Below are 16,990 nucleotides of genomic sequence, written 5' to 3' on the forward strand. Positions count from 1 at the left end.
CTGTGAGCAGGGGACACTAATGTGTATCAGATACAGGTTAACATGCTGTGTCTCTCTTTCTCTCTCCAGTGATCCTGTGACGGCTGTGAGCAGGAGACACTAAGGTGTATCAGACACAGGTTAACATGCTGTGTTTCTCTTTCTCTCTCCAGTGATCCTGTGAGCAGGATACACTAAGGTGTATCAGATACAGATTAACATGATGTGTCTCTCTTTCTCTCTCCAGTGATCCTGTGAGCAGGAGACACTAAGGTGTATCAGATACAGGTTAACATGCTGTGTCTCTCTTTCTCTCAGTGATCCTGTGAGCAGGAGACACTTATGTGTATCAGACACAGGTTAACATGCTGTGTCTCTCTTTCTCTCTCCAGTGATCCTGTGAGCAGGAGACACTAAGGTGTATCAGGTACAGATTAACATGATGTGTCTCTCTTTCTCTCAGTGATCCTGTGAGCAGGAGACACTTATGTGTATCAGACACAGGTTAACATGCTGTGTCTCACTTTCTCTCTCCAGTGATCCTGTGAGCAGGAGACACTAATGTGTATCAGATACAGGTTAACATGCTGTGTCTCTCTTTCTCTCTCCAGTGATCCTGTGAGCAGGAGACACTAAGGTGTATCAGACACAGGTTAACATGATGTGTTTCTCTTTCTCTCTCCAGTGATCCTGTGAGCAGGAGACACTAAGGTGTATCAGATACAGATTAACATGATGTGTGTCTCTTTCTCTCTCCAGTGATCCTGTGAGCAGGAGACACTTATGTGTTTCAGACACAGGTTAACATGCTGTGTCTCTCTTTCTCTCTCCAGTGATCCTGTGAGCAAAATACACTGTTTTGCACGTGTTCTGGTCAGCCATGTGAAATGGGACCTAACACGAACGATCCAGCCATGTTCAGAGAGCCTCAACACTAACGATCCAGCCGTGTTCAGAGTGACTCAACACTAACGATCCAGCCGTGTTCAGAGTGACTCAACACTAATGATCCAGCCGTGTTCAGAGTGACTTAACACTAACGATCCAGCCGTATTCAGAGTCACGTAACACTAACGATCCAGCCGTGTTCACAGTGACCTAACACTAACGATCCAGGACGTTGTTAGAGTGGAGGTTTTGCCACGGCTAATCGAACCTTACTTACCAAACTTATTTTCCGCTCCTTTTCCAAAGGAGAAAGGGTCACATGACGTGCAAATGCGGAAAATGTGTTTCCATTAACTGTTTCGATAAACTGCTATATCGACACGTCTGAAAAACCACCTCATGAGAGCGCAAAAACTTTTTGCGATATTTGGGAGGTTTTTCGAAATTCACGTGTTTCCATTACCCAATTTCTATTGCGATATTTAGATTTTGCGCATTTCTGAGGGCAATGGAAACACTGTTGGCAATGGCATCCCAAGTAGCATCATACTATTATGGGATGCAATGGGAACAGTTGTATTATGGGATGTGCGTTTCCCAGGCAACGACACACATTGACACGTTTTGGAACAGCGCTGCATGGCACAATGCTCCTAAAAGCAAAATGCTTATTGTTTTGAATGATTTGGCATCTTCTATTATGGTCCGCCAGTATTGTTGTATTGTAATAATATGCCAAAGGTTTATTGAAATTTTGGGGAGAACCGGGGGGGGGGGGGGATATAGGCTATATATATATATATATATATATATATATATATATATATATATATAAATTGGAAACGAAAATATTTGTTGTCAATAAATTATCCCATGTAAAAATCACCTCCTTTATAGAAACATGTATGTTGTTTGCAGCTCAGAGCACATGTGAGCAGGGGAAAAGATGGAACCATCACCAGCAGTCCCAAAATGTGGGCGGGCCCCACAGCACAAGCAAAGAGGAATATTGAAGACCCTCTGAGCGCATCCCTGTGTTTGCTGGATCGGCAAATGCTGGAGCAAAAAAAAAAAAAAGCAGACACAGGTTAACATGATGTGTCTCTCTTTCTCTCTCCAGTGATCCTGTGAGCAGGGGACACTAATGTGTATCAGATACAGGTTAACATGCTGTGTCTCTCTTTCTCTCTCCAGTGATCCTGTGACGGCTGTGAGCAGGAGACACTAAGGTGTATCAGACACAGGTTAACATGCTGTGTTTCTCTTTCTCTCTCCAGTGATCCTGTGAGCAGGATACACTAAGGTGTATCAGATACAGATTAACATGATGTGTCTCTCTTTCTCTCTCCAGTGATCCTGTGAGCAGGAGACACTAAGGTGTATCAGATACAGGTTAACATGCTGTGTCTCTCTTTCTCTCAGTGATCCTGTGAGCAGGAGACACTTATGTGTATCAGACACAGGTTAACATGCTGTGTCTCTCTTTCTCTCTCCAGTGATCCTGTGAGCAGGAGACACTAAGGTGTATCAGGTACAGATTAACATGATGTGTCTCTCTTTCTCTCAGTGATCCTGTGAGCAGGAGACACTTATGTGTATCAGACACAGGTTAACATGCTGTGTCTCACTTTCTCTCTCCAGTGATCCTGTGAGCAGGAGACACTAATGTGTATCAGATACAGGTTAACATGCTGTGTCTCTCTTTAGCTCTCCAGTGATCCTGTGACGGCTGTGAGCAGGAGACACTAAGGTGTATCAGACACAGGTTAACATGCTGTGTTTCTCTTTCTCTCTCCAGTGATCCTGTGAGCAGGAGACACTAAGGTGTATCAGACACAGGTTAACATGATGTGTTTCTCTTTCTCTCTCCAGTGATCCTGTGAGCAGGAGACACTAAGGTGTATCAGATACAGATTAACATGATGTGTGTCTCTTTCTCTCTCCAGTGATCCTGTGAGCAGGAGACACTTATGTGTTTCAGACACAGGTTAACATGCTGTGTCTCTCTTTCTCTCTCCAGTGATCCTGTGAGCAAAATACACTGTTTTGCACGTGTTCTGGTCAGCCATGTGAAATGGGACCTAACACGAACGATCCAGCCATGTTCAGAGAGCCTCAACACTAACGATCCAGCCGTGTTCAGAGTGACTCAACACTAACGATCCAGCCGTGTTCAGAGGGACTCAACACTAATGATCCAGCCGTGTTCAGAGTGACTTAACACTAACGATCCAGCCGTATTCAGAGTCACGTAACACTAACGATCCAGCCGTGTTCACAGTGACCTAACACTAACGATCCAGGACGTTGTTAGAGTGACCTGACACTAACGATCCAGCCGTGTTCAGAGTGACCTGACACTAACGATTCAGCCGTGTTCATAGTGACCTGACACTAAGCTTTCAACCGTGTTCAGAGTGCCCTATCACTAACGTTTCAAAAGTGTTCTGGTCAACCATGTGCAATGGGTCCTACACGAACGATCCAGCCGTGTTCAGAGTGACTTAACACTAACGATCCAGCCGTGTTCAGAGTGACTTAACACTAACGATCCAGCCGTGTTCAGTGACCTAACACTAACGATCCAGGACGTTGTCAGAGTGACCTGACACTAACGATCCAGCCGTGTTCAGAGTGACCTGACACTAACGATTCAGCCGTGTTCATAGTGACCTGACGCCAAGCTTTCAACCGTGTTCAGAGTGCCCTATCACTAACGTTTCAAAAGTGTTCTGGTCAACCATGTGCAATGGGTCCTACACGAACGATCCAGCCGTGTTCGGAGGCACTCAACACAACCGATCCAGCCGTGTTCAGAGTGACTCAACACTAATGATTCAGCCGTGTTCAGAGTGACTTAACACTAACGATCCAGCCGTGTTCAGAGTGACTTAACACTAACGATCCAGCCGTGTTCACAGTGACTTAACACTAACGATCCAGGACGTTGTCAGAGTGACCTGACACTAACGATCCAGCCGTGTTCAGAGTGACCTGACACTAACGATTCAGCCGTGTTCATAGTGACCTGACGCCAAGCTTTCAACCGTGTTCAGAGTGCCCTATCACTAACGTTTCAAAAGTGTTCTGGTCAACCATGTGCAATGGGTCCTACACGAACGATCCAGCCGTGTTCAGAGGCACTCAACACAACCGATCCAGCCGTGTTCAGAGTGACTCAACACTAATGATTCAGCCGTGTTCAGAGTGACTTAACACTAACGATCCAGCCGTGTTCAGAGTGACTTAACACTAACGATCCAGCCGTGTTCAGTGACCTAACACTAACGATCCAGGAAGTTGTCAGAGTGACCTGACACTAACGATCCAGCCGTGTTCAGAGTGACCTGACACTAACGATTCAGCCGTGTTCATAGTGACCTGACGCCAAGCTTTCAACCGTGTTCAGAGTGCCCTATCACTAACGTTTCAAAAGTGTTCTGGTCAACCATGTGCAATGGGTCCTACACGAACGATCCAGCCGTGTTCAGAGGCACTCAACACAACCGATCCAGCCGTGTTCAGAGTGACTCAACACTAATGATTCAGCCGTGTTCAGAGTGACTTAACACTAACGATCCAGCCGTGTTCAGAGTGACTTAACACTAACGATCCAGCCGTGTTCACAGTGACCTAACACTAACGATCCAGGACGTAGTCAGAGTGACCTGACACTAACGATCCAGCCGTGTTCAGAGTGACCTGACACTAACGATTCAGCCGTGTTCATAGTGACCTGACGCCAAGCTTTCAACCGTGTTCAGAGTGCCCTATCACTAACGTTTCAAAAGTGTTCTGGTCAACCATGTGCAATGGGTCCTACACGAACGATCCAGCCGTGTTCAGAGGCACTCAACACAACCGATCCAGCCGTGTTCAGAGTGACTCAACACTAATGATTCAGCCGTGTTCAGAGTGACTTAACACTAACGATCCAGCCGTGTTCAGAGTGACTTAACACTAACGATCCAGCCGTGTTCACAGTGACCTAACACTAACGATCCAGGACGTAGTCAGAGTGACCTGACACTAACGATCCAGCCGTGTTCAGAGTGACCTGACACTAACGATTCAGCCGTGTTCATAGTGTCCTGACGCCAAGCTTTCAACCGTGTTCAGAGTGCCCTATCACTAACGTTTCAAAAGTGTTCTGGTCAACCATGTGCAATGGGTCCTACACGAACGATCCAGCCGTGTTCAGAGGCACTCAACACAACCGATCCAGCCGTGTTCAGAGTGACTCAACACTAATGATCCAGCCGTGTTCAGAGTGACTTAACACTAACGATCCAGCCGTGTTCAGAGTGACTTAACACTAACGATCCAGCCGTGTTCAGAGTGACTTAACACTAACGATCCAGCCATGTTCACAGTGACCTAACACTAACGATCCAGGACGTTGTCAGAGTGACCTGACACTAACGATCCAGCCGTGTTCAGAGTGACCTGACACTAACGATTCAGCCGTGTTCAGAGTGACTTAACACTAACGATCCAGCCGTACTCAGAGTGACCTAACACTAACGATCCAGCCGTGTTCAGAGTGACCTGACACTTAACGTTTCAGCCGTGTTCAGAGTGCCCTATCACTAACGTTTCGCAAGTGTTCTGGTCAACCATGTGCCGCCCTCTTATCTCACCTCAGTACAGAGGAAAGAGCGTTTGTATTTGAGGTGGTGTACTAATGTAACTCCCTCTTATCTCACCTCAGTACAGAGGAAAGAGCGTTTGTATTTGAGGTGGTGTACTAATGTAACTCCCTCTTATCTCACCTCAGTACAGAGGAAAGAGCGTTTGTATTTGAGGTGGTGTACTAATGTAACTCCCTCTTATCTCACCTCAGTACAGAGGAAAGAGCGTTTGTATTTGAGGTGGTGTACTAATGTAACTCCCTCTTATCTCACCTCAGTACAGAGGGAAGAGCGTTTGTATTTGAGGTGGTGTCCTAATGTAACTCCCTCTTATCTCACCTCAGTACAGAGGAAAGAGCATTTGTATTTGAGGTGGTGTACTAATGTAACTCCCTCTTATCTCACCTCAGTACAGAGGAAAGAGCGTTTGTATTTGAGGTGGTGTACTAATGTAACTCCCTCTTATCTCACCTCAGTACAGAGGAAAGAGCGTTTGTATTTGAGGTGGTGTACTAATGTAACTTCCTCTTATCTCACCTCAGTACAGAGGGAAGAGCGTTTGTATTTGAGGTGGTGTACTAATACTAATGTAACTCCCTCTTATCTCACCTCAGTACAGAGGAAAGAGCGTTTGTATTTGAGGTGGTGTACTAATGTAACTCCCTCTTATCTCACCTCAGTACAGAGGAAAGAGCGTTTGTATTTGAGGTGGTGTACTAATGTAACTCCCTCTTATCTCACCTCAGTACAGAGGAAAGAGCGTTTGTATTTGAGGTGGTGTACTAATGTAACTCCCTCTTATCTCACCTCAGTACAGAGGGAAGAGCGTTTGTATTTGAGGTGGTGTATTAATGTAACTCCCTCTTATCTCAGTACAGAGGGAAGAGCGTTTGTATTTGAGGTGGTGTACTAATGTAACTCCCTCTTATCTCACCTCAGTACAGAGGAAATAGCGTTTGTATTTGAGGTGGTGTACTAATGTAACTCCCTCTTATCTCACCTCAGTACAGAGGGAAGAGCGTTTGTATTTGAGGTGGTGTCCTAATGTGACACAGGTTAACATTACATCTCTCTCTTTTTCTTCCAGTGATCCTGTGAGCAGGAGACACTAAGGTGTATCAGACACAGGTTAACATCACGTCTCTCTCTTTCTCTCTCCAGTGATCCTGTGAGCAGGAAACACTAAGGTGTATCAGACACAGGTTATTTATTTATGTATTTATTTAAAAAGCATCCCCATTAGCTGATGCCTGTGGCACCAGCTAATCTTCCTGGGGTCCAAATACAATACAATAATGCAATACAATACAAGTCTTATACATATATACAATCACATTTGTGTGATGTTTACAAGTTATAATACATGATATATATCAGATATGTGTAATATAACACATTTGCATTTTGGGTGGGTTACAAGTTACATTGTACATACATTTGTGAGAATACAAAAATGGAGTTGCTCGTGACCAGCTGGACTATTGATCACCTGTTAAGTAATGGGTTCTTAAATGGAATTTGAAAAAGGACTTATTGTTTGATTGACGTATGTGATGGGGGCAGCTGTTCCAATGACTGATGGCACGATAGATGACTGTTTTTTTCAAGGCGTTTGATTTAGGGCGAGGTAACATGATTTTGGTCGTCAACAGGTTAACATGCTGTCTCTCTCTTTCTCTCTCCAGTGATCCTGTGAGCAGGAGACACTAAGGTGTATCAGACACAGGTTAACATGCTGTGTCTCTCTTTCTCTCTCCAGTGATCCTGTGAGCATGAGACACTAATGTGTATCAGACACAGGTTAACATGCTGTGTCTCTCTTTCTCTCTCCAGTGATCCTGTGAGCAGGAGACACTAATGTGTATCAGACACAGGTTAACATGCTGTGTCTCTCTTTCTCTCTCCAGTGATCCTGTGACGGCTGTGAGCAGGAGACACTAATGTGTATCAGACACAGGTTAACATGCTGTGTCTCTCTTTCTCTCTCCAGTGATCCTGTGAGCAGGAGACACTAATGTGTATCAGACACAAGTTAACATGCTGTGTCTCTCTTTCTCTCTCCAGTGATCCTGTGACGGCTGTGAGCAGGAGACACTAATGTGTATCAGACACAGGTTAACATGCTGTGTCTCTCTTTCTCTCTCCAGTGATCCTGTGAGCAGGAGACACTAAGGTGTATCAGACACAGGTTAACATGCTGTGTCTCTCTTTCTCTCTCCAGTGATCCTGTGACGGCTGTGAGCAGGACACACTAATGTGTATCAGACACAGGTTAACATGCTGTGTCTCTCTTTCTCTCTCCAGTGATCCTGTGACGGCTGTGAGCAGGAGACACTAATGTGTATCAGACACAGGTTAACATGCTGTGTCTCTCTTTCTCTCTCCAGTGATCATGTGAGCAGGAGACACTAATGTGTATCAGACACAGGTTAACATGCTGTGTCTCTCTTTCTCTCTCCAGTGATCCTGTGAGCAGGAGACACTAATGTGTATCAGACACAGGTTAACATGCTGTGTCTCTCTTTCTCTCTCCAGTGATCCTGTGAGCAAAATACACTGTTTTGCGCGTGTTCTGGTCAGCCATGTGAAATGGGACCTAACACTAACGATCCAGCCGTGTTCAGAGTGACCTGACACTCAACGTTTCAGCCGTGTTCAGAGTGCCCTATCACTAACGTTTCGCAAGTGTTCTGGTCAACCATGTGCCGCCCTCTTATCTCACCTCAGTACAGAGGAAAGAGCGTTTGTATTTGAGGTGGTGTACTAATGTAACTCCCTCTTATCTCACCTCAATACAGAGGAAAGAGCGTTTGTATTTGAGGTGGTGTACTAATGTAACTCCCTCTTATCTCACCTCAGTACAGAGGGAAGAGCGTTTGTATTTGAGGTGGTGTACTAATGTAACTCCCTCTTATCTCACCTCAGTACAGAGGAAAGAGCGTTTGTATTTGAGGTGGTGTACTAATGTAACTCCCTCTTATCTCACCTCAGTACAGAGGGAAGAGCGTTTGTATTTGAGGTGGTGTCCTAATGTAACTCCCTCTTATCTCACCTCAGTACAGAGGAAAGAGCGTTTGTATTTGAGGTGGTGTACTAATGTAACTCCCTCTTATCTCACCTCAGTACAGAGGGAAGAGCGTTTGTATTTGAGGTGGTGTATTAATGTAACTCCCTCTTATCTCACCTCAGTACAGAGGGAAGAGTGTTTGTATTTGAGGTGGTGTACTAATGTAACTCCCTCTTATCTTACCTCAGTACAGACGAAAGAGCGTTTGTATTTGAGGTGGTGTCCTAATGTAACTCCCTCTTATCTCACCTCAGTACAGAGGAAAGAGTGTTTGTATTTGAGGTGGTGTACTAATTTTCTCACCTCAGTACAGAGGGAAGAGCGTTTGTATTTGAGGTGGTGTACTAATGTAACTCCCTCTTATCTCACCTCAGTACAGAGGAAAGAGCGTTTGTATTTGATGGTGGTGTACTAATGTAAATCCCTCTTATCTCACCTCAGTACAGAGGGAAGAGCGTTTGTATTTGGGGTGGTGTCCTAATGTAACTCGCTCTTATCTCACCTCAGTACAGAGGGAAGAGTGTTTGTATTTGAGGTGGTGTACTAATGTAACTCCCTCTTATCTCACCTCAGTACAGAGGAAATAGCGTTTGTATTTGAGGTGGTTTACTAATGTAACTCCCTCTTATCTCACCTCAGTACAGAGGGAAGAGCGTTTGTATTTGAGGTGGTGTCCTAATGTAACTCCCTCTTATCTCACCTCAGTACAGAGGAAAGAGCATTTGTATTTGAGGTGGTGTACTAATGTAACTCCCTCTTATCTCACCTCAGTACAGAGGAAAGAGCGTTTGTATTTGAGGTGGTGTACTAATGTAACTCCCTCTTATCTCACCTCAGTACAGAGGAAAGAGCGTTTGTATTTGAGGTGGTGTACTAATGTAACTTCCTCTTATCTCACCTCAGTACAGAGGGAAGAGCGTTTGTATTTGAGGTGGTGTACTAATACTAATGTAACTCCCTCTTATCTCACCTCAGTACAGAGGAAAGAGCGTTTGTATTTGAGGTGGTGTACTAATGTAACTCCCTCTTATCTCACCTCAGTACAGAGGAAAGAGCGTTTGTATTTGAGGTGGTGTACTAATGTAACTCCCTCTTATCTCACCTCAGTACAGAGGAAAGAGCGTTTGTATTTGAGGTGGTGTACTAATGTAACTCCCTCTTATCTCACCTCAGTACAGAGGGAAGAGCGTTTGTATTTGAGGTGGTGTCCTAATGTAACTCCCTCTTATCTCACCTCAGTACAGAGGAAAGAGCGTTTGTATTTGAGGTGGTGTACTAATGTAACTCCCTCTTATCTCACCTCAGTACAGAGGGAAGAGCGTTTGTATTTGAGGTGGTGTATTAATGTAACTCCCTCTTATCTCACCTCAGTACAGAGGGAAGAGCGTTTGTATTTGAGGTGGTGTACTAATGTAACTCCCTCTTATCTCACCTCAGTACAGAGGAAAGAGCGTTTGTATTTGAGGTGGTGTACTAATGTAACTCCCTCTTATCTCACCTCAGTACAGAGGGAAGAGCGTTTGTATTTGAGGTGGTGTCCTAATGTAACTCCCTCTTATCTCACCTCAGTACAGAGGAAAGAGCGTTTGTATTTGAGGTGGTGTACTAATGTAACTCCCTCTTATCTCACCTCAGTACAGAGGGAAGAGCGTTTGTATTTGAGGTGGTGTATTAATGTAACTCCCTCTTATCTCACCTCAGTACAGAGGGAAGAGCGTTTGTATTTGAGGTGGTGTACTAATGTAACTCCCTCTTATCTCACCTCAGTACAGAGGAAATAGCGTTTGTATTTGAGGTGGTGTACTAATGTAACTCCCTCTTATCTCACCTCAGTACAGAGGGAAGAGCGTTTGTATTTGAGGTGGTGTCCTAATGTAACTTCCTCTTATCTCACCTCAGTACAGAGGGAAGAGCGTTTGTATTTGAGGTGGTGTATTAATGTAACTCCCTCTTATCTCACCTCAGTACAGAGGGAAGAGCGTTTGTATTTGAGGTGGTGTACTAATGTAACTCCCTCTTATCTCACCTCAGTACAGAGGGAAGAGCGTTTGTATTTGAGGTGGTGTCCTAATGTAACTTCCTCTTATCTCACCTCAGTACAGAGGGAAGAGCGTTTGTATTTGAGGTGGTGTATTAATGTAACTCCCTCTTATCTCACCTCAGTACAGAGGGAAGAGCGTTTGTATTTGAGGTGGTGTACTAATGTAACTCCCTCTTATCTCACCTCAGTACAGAGGGAAGAGCGTTTGTATTTGAGGTGGTGTATTAATGTAACTCCCTCTTATCTCACCTCAGTATAGAGGGAAGAGCGTTTGTATTTGAGGTGGTGTACTAATGTAACTCCCTCTTATCTCACCTCAGTACAGAGGAAATAGCGTTTGTATTTGAGGTGGTGTACTAATGTAACTCCCTCTTATCTCACCTCAGTACAGAGGGAAGAGCGTTTGTATTTGAGGTGGTGTCCTAATGTGACACAGGTTAACATTACATCTCTCTCTTTTTCTTCCAGTGATCCTGTGAGCAGGAGACACTAAGGTGTATCAGACACAGGTTAACATCACGTCTCTCTCTTTCTCTCTCCAGTGATCCTGTGAGCAGGAAACACTAAGGTGTATCAGACACAGGTTATTTATTTATGTATTTATTTAAAAAGCATCCCCATTAGCTGATGCCTGTGGCACCAGCTAATCTTCCTGGGGTCCAAATACAATACAATAATGCAATACAATACAAGTCTTATACATATATACAATCACATTTGTGTGATGTTTACAAGTTATAATACATGATATATATCAGATATGTGTAATATAACACATTTGCATTTTGGGTGGGTTACAAGTTACATTGTACATACATTTGTGAGAATACAAAAATGGAGTTGCTCGTGACCAGCTGGACTATTGATCACCTGTTAAGTAATGGGTTCTTAAATGGAATTTGAAAAAGGACTTATTGTTTGATTGACGTATGTGATGGGGGCAGCTGTTCCAATGACTGATGGCACGATAGATGACTGTTTTTTTCAAGGCGTTTGATTTAGGGCGAGGTAACATGATTTTGGTCGTCAACAGGTTAACATGCTGTGTCTCTCTTTCTCTCTCCAGTGATCCTGTGAGCATGAGACACTAATGTGTATCAGACACAGGTTAACATGCTGTGTCTCTCTTTCTCTCTCCAGTGATCCTGTGAGCAGGAGACACTAATGTGTATCAGACACAGGTTAACATGCTGTGTCTCTCTTTCTCTCTCCAGTGATCCTGTGACGGCTGTGAGCAGGAGACACTAATGTGTATCAGACACAGGTTAACATGCTGTGTCTCTCTTTCTCTCTCCAGTGATCCTGTGAGCAGGAGACACTAATGTGTATCAGACACAAGTTAACATGCTGTGTCTCTCTTTCTCTCTCCAGTGATCCTGTGACGGCTGTGAGCAGGAGACACTAATGTGTATCAGACACAGGTTAACATGCTGTGTCTCTCTTTCTCTCTCCAGTGATCCTGTGAGCAGGAGACACTAAGGTGTATCAGACACAGGTTAACATGCTGTGTCTCTCTTTCTCTCTCCAGTGATCCTGTGACGGCTGTGAGCAGGAGACACTAATGTGTATCAGACACAGGTTAACATGCTGTGTCTCTCTTTCTCTCTCCAGTGATCCTGTGACGGCTGTGAGCAGGAGACACTAATGTGTATCAGACACAGGTTAACATGCTGTGTCTCTCTTTCTCTCTCCAGTGATCATGTGAGCAGGAGACACTAATGTGTATCAGACACAGGTTAACATGCTGTGTCTCTCTTTCTCTCTCCAGTGATCCTGTGAGCAGGAGACACTAATGTGTATCAGACACAGGTTAACATGCTGTGTCTCTCTTTCTCTCTCCAGTGATCCTGTGAGCAAAATACACTGTTTTGCGCGTGTTCTGGTCAGCCATGTGAAATGGGACCTAACACTAACGATCCAGCCGTGTTCAGAGTGACCTGACACTCAACGTTTCAGCCGTGTTCAGAGTGCCCTATCACTAACGTTTCGCAAGTGTTCTGGTCAACCATGTGCCGCCCTCTTATCTCACCTCAGTACAGAGGAAAGAGCGTTTGTATTTGAGGTGGTGTACTAATGTAACTCCCTCTTATCTCACCTCAATACAGAGGAAAGAGCGTTTGTATTTGAGGTGGTGTACTAATGTAACTCCCTCTTATCTCACCTCAGTACAGAGGGAAGAGCGTTTGTATTTGAGGTGGTGTACTAATGTAACTCCCTCTTATCTCACCTCAGTACAGAGGAAAGAGCGTTTGTATTTGAGGTGGTGTACTAATGTAACTCCCTCTTATCTCACCTCAGTACAGAGGGAAGAGCGTTTGTATTTGAGGTGGTGTCCTAATGTAACTCCCTCTTATCTCAGTACAGAGGAAAGAGCGTTTGTATTTGAGGTGGTGTACTAATGTAACTCCCTCTTATCTCACCTCAGTACAGAGGGAAGAGCGTTTGTATTTGAGGTGGTGTATTAATGTAACTCCCTCTTATCTCACCTCAGTACAGAGGGAAGAGTGTTTGTATTTGAGGTGGTGTACTAATGTAACTCCCTCTTATCTTACCTCAGTACAGACGAAAGAGCGTTTGTATTTGAGGTGGTGTCCTAATGTAACTCCCTCTTATCTCACCTCAGTACAGAGGAAAGTGTTTGTATTTGAGGTGGTGTACTAATTTTCTCACCTCAGTACAGAGGGAAGAGCGTTTGTATTTGAGGTGGTGTACTAATGTAACTCCCTCTTATCTCACCTCAGTACAGAGGAAAGAGCGTTTGTATTTGATGGTGGTGTACTAATGTAAATCCCTCTTATCTCACCTCAGTACAGAGGGAAGAGCGTTTGTATTTGAGGTGGTGTACTAATGTAACTCCCTCTTATCTCACCTCAGTACAGAGGGAAGAGCGTTTGTATTTGAGGTGGTGTACTAATGTAACTCCCTCTTATCTCACATCAGTACAGAGGGAAGAGCGTTTGTATTTGAGGTGGTGTCCTAATGTAACTCCCTCTTATCTCACCTCAGTACAGAGGGAAGAGCGTTTGTATTTGAGGTGGTGTACTAATGTAACTCCCTCTTATCTCACCTCAGTACAGAGGAAAGAGCGTTTATATTTGAGGTGGTGTACTAATGTAACTCCCTCTTATCTCACCTCAGTACAGAGGGAAGAGCGTTTGTATTTGAGGTGGTGTACTAATGTAACTCCCTCTTATCTCACCTCAGTACAGAGGGAAGAGCGTTTGTATTTGAGGTGGTGTCCTAATGTAACTCCCTCTTATCTCAGTACAGAGGAAAGAGCGTTTGTATTTGAGGTGGTGAACTAATGTAACTCCCTCTTATCTCACCTCAGTACAGAGGGAAGAGCGTTTGTATTTGAGGTGGTGTATTAATGTAACTCCCTCTTATCTCACCTCATTACAGAGGGAAGAGTGTTTGTATTTGAGGTGGTGTACTAATGTAACTCCCTCTTATCTTACCTCAGTACAGACGAAAGAGCGTTTGTATTTGAGGTGGTGTCCTAATGTAACTCCCTCTTATCTCACCTCAGTACAGAGGAAAGAGTGTTTGTATTTGAGGTGGTGTACTAATTTTCTCACCTCAGTACAGAGGGAAGAGCGTTTGTATTTGAGGTGGTGTACTAATGTAACTCCCTCTTATCTCACCTCAGTACAGAGGAAAGAGCGTTTGTATTTGATGGTGGTGTACTAATGTAAATCCCTCTTATCTCACCTCAGTACAGAGGGAAGAGCGTTTGTATTTGAGGTGGTGTACTAATGTAACTCCCTCTTATCTCACCTCAGTACAGAGGGAAGAGCGTTTGTATTTGAGGTGGTGTACTAATGTAACTCCCTCTTATCTCACATCAGTACAGAGGGAAGAGCGTTTGTATTTGAGGTGGTGTCCTAATGTAACTCCCTCTTATCTCACCTCAGTACAGAGGGAAGAGCGTTTGTATTTGACGTGGTGTACTAATGTAACTCCCTCTTATCTCACAGTACAGAGGAAAGAGCGTTTATATTTGAGGTGGTGTACTAATGTAACTCCCTCTTATCTCACCTCAGTACAGAGGGAAGAGTGTTTGTATTTGAGGTGGTGTACTAATGTAACTCCCTCTTATCTCACCTCAGTACAGAGGGAAGAGCGTTTGTATTTGAGGTGGTGTACTAATGTAACTCCCTCTTATCTCACCTCAGTACAGAGGGAAGAGCGTTTGTATTTGAGGTGGTGTCCTAATGTGACACAGGTTAACATTACATCTCTCTCTTTTTCTTCCAGTGATCCTGTGAGCAGGAGACACTAAGGTGTATCAGACACAGGTTAACATCACGTCTCTCTCTTTCTCTCTCCAGTGATCCTGTGAGCAGGAAACACTAAGGTGTATCAGACACAGGTTATTTATTTATGTATTTATTTATTTAAAAAGCATCCCCATTAGCTGATGCCTGTGGCACCAGCTAATCTTCCTGGGGTCCAAATACAATACAATAATGCAATACAATACAAGTCTTATACATATATACACTCACATTTGTGTGATGTTTACAAGTTATAATACATGATATATATCAGATATGTGTAATATAACACATTTGCATTTTGGGTGGGTTACAAGTTACATTGTACATACATTTGTGAGAATACAAAAATGGAGTTGCTCGTGACCAGCTGGACTATTGATCACCTGTTAAGTAATGGGTTCTTAAATGGAATTTGAAAGAGGACTTATATTGTTTGATTGACGTATGTGATGGGGGCAGCTGTTCCAATGACTGATGGCACGATAGATGACTGTTTTTTTCAAGGCGTTTGATTTAGGGCGAGGTAACATGATTTTGATCGTCAACAGGTTAACATGCTGTCTCTCTCTTTCTCTCTCCAGTGATCCTGTGAGCAGTCCCAAATTGTGCTAACGGAATCGGCGGGCCCCACAGCACACGCAAAGAGGAATATTGAAGACCCTCTGAGCGCATCCCTGTGTTTGCTGGATCGGCAAATGCTGGAGCAAAAAAAAAAAAAAAGCAGACACGGGTTAACATGATGTGTCTCTCTTTCTCTCTCTATATTTTTTTAAATATAGGCAGCATGGATAAAATAATGGACTTAGTAAAAAGAAAACATTTAACAAGTAAAAATATAGGGATGTCTGTCTATCAAATGCATTGATTTCACTTCACTGTTCCAATTCAGCTGGCCCTAGTTACACAGGTTTCAAGTTCAGTGGGAGCTGAACTTCAGTAAGAAGTTGTGTGTGAAGTTTTGAGGGCTCATGAAAATGTAAACGTGTTCCCATTATTTTATTCACAAGATGAGACAAGAATATCGAATATTAGGTAAAAAATATCCCAACACCTACACAGAACATTACAATAATGTGTTGTAGTCACTGATGGATTCACCTATACAAAGTCTGCTAGGATCCCCACTAGCTGCTAAACAGTGATATTCAGAGTCGATGGGTTAGGTTTTCTATAGATACCTGGTTTCGTCTAGTGAAACAACTTAAAATTCAGAAAGAAATAATATTGAGGTGGCTGAGCTTTGACCCAGACTTTAAGCCAGCTGCAAGTGATAATAGATTTATTCAATGGGCAGAGAAAGGAATCACAGCACTGTTTGTTGGTTCAGTTTGATAAGCAGGAATTTCCAGACAATGTCATAAAAATACGATCTTGTTCAACAGGATTTTTACAGATATATTAGAGTAGTTTTCCTACATGATAAACACACTGTAAAAAGAGTCACTATGAACTTTATCCTGCGGAGGGCAGTAATACGCCTAGAAGCGTGCACACTGCCGAAGATCTGATAGAAGAAGAAAGAGCTGAGTTTTACTTTGAGTGCGCGTTTGACTCCGCCCACGTTGAGCCACTCCCCGATCTGCGTACTGCAGTCAGGGGCTTCTCACTGAAACCGAAGAATGGAGAGAGAGATCCAAGAATTATCGCCCCCTAGAGGAGAGACGTGCCACTACAAGAGAATTCCTGCTGCCTGCTACAATGCTGCACCACTGCCACCCATCCCCGCCAACAGTCCGTGGGCAGCCCCGGCTGTCTTGGTAAAGAAGAAGGCAGTCCATGGGCATTTTTCCATGTGTTTGCATTGTGTCTGTGGCTATGCTGTAATTAATTATTGAAGACTTAGTTATACAGCTATTAATTACCGTACTGAACCTTCATCCTATTTCCAAACAGGTCAAAGTCTTTAACTCATAAACTGTCAAAGATACCATAAAGCTTATACATAATTTCCTTCAGACTACTGTCAGGAAGCTACTTATGAGTAAACAAAAGCTTAAAGAAAGCTAAAGGCACTTAGGGGAACGAGCCCAAAAGGTCAGACCTCAAGACAGCTGGGAATTCAAAACAGAAGGCAATCTCCAGGGAATTCTGCTGGGCTAAAAAA

Source organism: Poromitra crassiceps (assembly GCF_964638095.1).
Source record: "Poromitra crassiceps genome assembly, chromosome: 5".
Taxonomy (NCBI): domain Eukaryota; kingdom Metazoa; phylum Chordata; class Actinopteri; order Beryciformes; family Melamphaidae; genus Poromitra; species Poromitra crassiceps.